Raw genomic sequence first — 5,637 nt, 5'->3', positions numbered from 1 at the left:
ACCCGCAGATATAAGTAACACTGTCATTTATTAACATCAAATAATCCTATCAAGCACATTACTAAAAATATCATCGTTCCAAAGAACCAAAACAAAATAACAGGGACCAGGTCTCAACTTACATTAACAGTAACACATTTATATAAGACAAACAAGAAACTCCAAAATCTAGGATACTCCTTCCCTATACCACTTGACTGCCATTGCAGTAGCTAGCCAGAAATAATATCAAGAAGTCTATTATATACTAACCAACATCTAAATCTATCGATCAAGACCTAACAGTCATAATGAAAATACAATACCTGCATACTAGCTAAGACGATAAGATGCCTCAAAACATACACCATAATATGTTGTAGTGATAAAAGAACTAATACAGTAGAATGACTATACCCTTAGTCTGAAACTAAGGACGTATTGATTTGTCCTCCAACTAACACAACCTCATTTGGAAACTATCTACAATACATAAATTCAAAAGATACCCATAGCTAACACAATTACTAATTTCCTGCGCACTATCACCCCATGTAAAATAGAAAAAGAGGAAGGCTTAAGCTTTAATGTGTCTCACATGACGTCATTAGTACAAAAAATGTAAGTAAGGTGGTCAGAAATGAAAATCATATTTAACGGTATGAAATAACACACATGCTTAGCTACTGGGATTAGCCAAGTACCGACCAACATAATTGCTAACTCTGGCACTTAAACAAATAATTCAATGAGAACATATACACAATATTTTCCTTAAATTGAGCAAACGGTTCCACTATCTATTAATCAAGGAAGGAAACATACCGGTCGATCCAACCGACTAAAATTAGCTAGAAACTATGGATACCACTATTACTGTCTATTAGCATTTATCCCAAAATTACAACAATACTCTCAGTAAGCAAATCAATAACAAACATTTTGGATCAAGGTACTGCCCTTACGGTGAACTAGTTTTGTAAGCTAAAGGAGAAGCCGACTCAAGGTACCATAATACAAACAGTACATTCACCATTTCAAGACCAGTCGATAATATGAAGAAATTTAGATATCATATTAACATAGTTAGAATTTTTAGAAGGCCAGTATGCAAGATAAACATAAATGTCAACTCAAGTTAACACCACACTAAAGGAAATGCAAAATAGATAAATGCACCAAATCTACATTTATGATAATAAAGACAACTACTAATACAGTTGAACCATAATCTATATTTATATTCAATAATGCAAAAGTAAGGTGAACATCAAACAAATCTCGAAACGTCATTTAGTATCCATTACCATACTTCCCAGAAATTTCAGACGAACATGATATGTTTGAAATGCGATAATCCCTAAGGTAATAAACCAAATGAAGCATGATATACCATTTCGGAAATCCCTTACAACCCACTACAACTTCTTAGGAGGAACCCAAACCTAATTCAAACTCTAAAGGGTTCAGAATCATCATACAAAACTCTATAAAATGCTGCCTTCAGAGAATCAGCTCTGACATGCAGTTTTCTCTTGATTATAATTCTTGCTATACATGTTCAAACATCATGCGCTTTTGACAGGCTATAGAGGACACTAATATGAACAATTTTCGTGAAGAATCCGTAGACTAAATCCTCAACGATTATGCACCAGAAATGACCCCCAAAAAGGCTTTCTGCGTAGCCATTCTAATATTCATTTGAGACATTTCATCAAACATGTTACCTCCATGGAAAAATTAAAAAAATTCAATAAAGAATTTGTTCATTTCCTAACCATCTACATCAACATAAGAGTAAGGCATGCACTTAGAACATAAACCAAAACATGCAAACTCATGGACTACATTAGTAGAGAGTTAATATCAACCATAATGCATGCATTCCACAAGTCAAATACATGGTTTATATGCTTACATAAATTCACATACATGATTCAAAGACCAGCAAATCCAAACTCTAATGTTAAATAACTTCCGTTGGTAAACCCACCAATTAATCAAACTCATTCCATATGAGAATAAATCATGTATTACATAAATCAACATAAGTAAATCAATGCAACTAAAGTGATTTAACAATAAGACATAGAACATGAATTTGGAGAGATTAACACTAACCCATATGCTTGAATAGGATGAAATGAAGATTTAACAATGAATTAGATAAAAACACCTAATTTCCAACATGAACCTAATTTGAAGGTCTCACCTAATTCAACTCACAAATCAACCATTTAAGGTGATTACTAGAAACCCATTTCTTAATTTAGCAAAATTAGTGAACAAAAGTAGCGAATCATGTTGAATATCCACAAAAGTTAGCCAAACACTAAATTCCATTGTAATTCACCTCAATTGAATCTCCATCTTTAGAAAGAGCTCTACAACAACAATATGTGATTCTCCAACTATAACACCCTTCAATTCCTAACATTTGACAAAAAATCTCTAGAGCTACTAATATGTTTCTTGGAGAATCTTGGTGATAAGAATAAGTGAAAATGGAAGATAGAGGAAAAATGAAAAACGTCCCCCCCTCTTCTTTTCGTTTTTGTATTACCATCAAGCAATAAAATTACCAAAATGCCCTGATTCCTTTCCTACTCAACATGTGTGCATATGAGGTGTCTTGGTGCATGTGGCTGTATCAAGGCCCCTATTGTTTGGATTAATGCACCATACACCAAATGAATGCACTTGCATTTTAATTTTATTTATTATTATTATTTATTTATTTTGGTACCAACTAATAGATAAAAATTGATTTCCACCTATATGGGCCGAACTAAACAAGGATAAAACTTTGGGGTCTTACATCATCAACCCCTTAAAAAGAACTTTGTCCTCAAATTTAAAAATAAAATATAGACGTTAGGTGGTTTACTTGTAGTCGCAATGCACCAGTGACGCTGACGAATCCAAAACTCACAGTCCCGAATGAACCGGAACTGCTCTGATACCAACTGTCACGGACCAGAGAATTTTTGCTTCCTGCGGATCGGGTTAGGACCCGCTTGGAAAGCTCCGACTCTCGGATACGCCACTCAAGTAAAATTTTCGTTCACTAATAATCCTGCACACTGCAGAAATCTCATTAGTCTCAAACCCAGAATTCTGTGAGCATGTGTCCCATACCATAATACTCATAAAATTCGACAAGGGTTCCAATTTCAAAAAAAAACAGAGTCAGCCAGTTCCCGAAATAACAGATAGCCAATTACCAAAATTAACAGACGACCAGTTGCCAAAATTAATACGGGCCAATTGCCCAAATTTAACAGACGGCCAGTTGCCAAAATTAACACGGGCCAATCGCCCAAAATTAACAGACGATCAGTTGCCAAAATTAACACAGATCAATTGCTCAAAATTAACAGGCGGCCAATTGCCAAAATTAACACGGGCCAATTGCCCAAAATTAACAGACGGCCAGTTGCCATGATATATACTTGCCAAGGTTGCAATCATCTCTAAATAGATGGTATGAACTGCTAAGCAGCAACCAAGACTTTCAGATGATATGAACAACCTTGTAGAGTTGTGCTGAACCGCGTAGCGGCTGCCTACGTACTCTCTTTGTTGCTCGAAGGGATCAAGCACAACCATAGTTCGTCAGTTCTTGCTTAGATAGTATGAACTACTTGCATCAGTAGCAACTATCTCTTAAAACTGGATACCACCCGCAGATATAAGTAACACTGTCATTTATTAACATCAAATAATCCTATCAAGCACATTACTAAAAATATCATCGTTCCAAAGAACCAAAACAAAATAACAGGGACCAGGTCTCAACTTACATTAACAGTAACACATTTATATAAGACAAACAAGAAACTCCAAAATCTAGGATACTCCTTCCCTATACCACTTGACTGCCATTGCAGTAGCTAGCCAGAAATAATATCAAGAAGTCTATTATATACTAACCAACATCTAAATCTATCGATCAAGACCTAACAGTCATAATGAAAATACAATACCTGCATACTAGCTAAGACGATAAGATGCCTCAAAACATACACCATAATATGTTGTAGTGATAAAAGAACTAATACAGTAGAATGACTATACCCTTAGTCTGAAACTAAGGACGTATTGATTTGTCCTCCAACTAACACAACCTCATTTGGAAACTATCTACAATACATAAATTCAAAAGATACCCATAGCTAACACAATTACTAATTTCCTGCGCACTATCACCCCATGTAAAATAGAAAAAGAGGAAGGCTTAAGCTTTAATGTGTCTCACATGACGTCATTAGTACAAAAAATGTAAGTAAGGTGGTCAGAAATGAAAATCATATTTAACGGTATGAAATAACACACATGCTTAGCTACTGGGATTAGCCAAGTACCGACCAACATAATTGCTAACTCTGGCACTTAAACAAATAATTCAATGAGAACATATACACAATATTTTCCTTAAATTGAGCAAACGGTTCCACTATCTATTAATCAAGGAAGGAAACATACCGGTCGATCCAACCGACTAAAATTAGCTAGAAACTATGGATACCACTATTACTGTCTATTAGCATTTATCCCAAAATTACAACAATACTCTCAGTAAGCAAATCAATAACAAACATTTTGGATCAAGGTACTGCCCTTACGGTGAACTAGTTTTGTAAGCTAAAGGAGAAGCCGACTCAAGGTACCATAATACAAACAGTACATTCACCATTTCAAGACCAGTCGATAATATGAAGAAATTTAGATATCATATTAACATAGTTAGAATTTTTAGAAGGCCAGTATGCAAGATAAACATAAATGTCAACTCAAGTTAACACCACACTAAAGGAAATGCAAAATAGATAAATGCACCAAATCTACATTTATGATAATAAAGACAACTACTAATACAGTTGAACCATAATCTATATTTATATTCAATAATGCAAAAGTAAGGTGAACATCAAACAAATCTCGAAACGTCATTTAGTATCCATTACCATACTTCCCAGAAATTTCAGACGAACATGATATGTTTGAAATGCGATAATCCCTAAGGTAATAAACCAAATGAAGCATGATATACCATTTCGGAAATCCCTTACAACCCACTACAACTTCTTAGGAGGAACCCAAACCTAATTCAAACTCTAAAGGGTTCAGAATCATCATACAAAACTCTATAAAATGCTGCCTTCAGAGAATCAGCTCTGACATGCAGTTTTCTCTTGATTATAATTCTTGCTATACATGTTCAAACATCATGCGCTTTTGACAGGCTATAGAGGACACTAATATGAACAATTTTCGTGAAGAATCCGTAGACTAAATCCTCAACGATTATGCACCAGAAATGACCCCCAAAAAGGCTTTCTGCGTAGCCATTCTAATATTCATTTGAGACATTTCATCAAACATGTTACCTCCATGGAAAAATTAAAAAAATTCAATAAAGAATTTGTTCATTTCCTAACCATCTACATCAACATAAGAGTAAGGCATGCACTTAGAACATAAACCAAAACATGCAAACTCATGGACTACATTAGTAGAGAGTTAATATCAACCATAATGCATGCATTCCACAAGTCAAATACATGGTTTATATGCTTACATAAATTCACATACATGATTCAAAGACCAGCAAATCCAAACTCTAATGTTAAATAACTTCCGTTGGTAAACCCA

The sequence above is a fragment of the Papaver somniferum genome, chromosome 6 (assembly GCF_003573695.1).
Source record: "Papaver somniferum cultivar HN1 chromosome 6, ASM357369v1, whole genome shotgun sequence".
Taxonomy (NCBI): Eukaryota; Viridiplantae; Streptophyta; class Magnoliopsida; order Ranunculales; family Papaveraceae; genus Papaver; species Papaver somniferum.
This window is presented reverse-complemented; position numbering follows the sequence as displayed.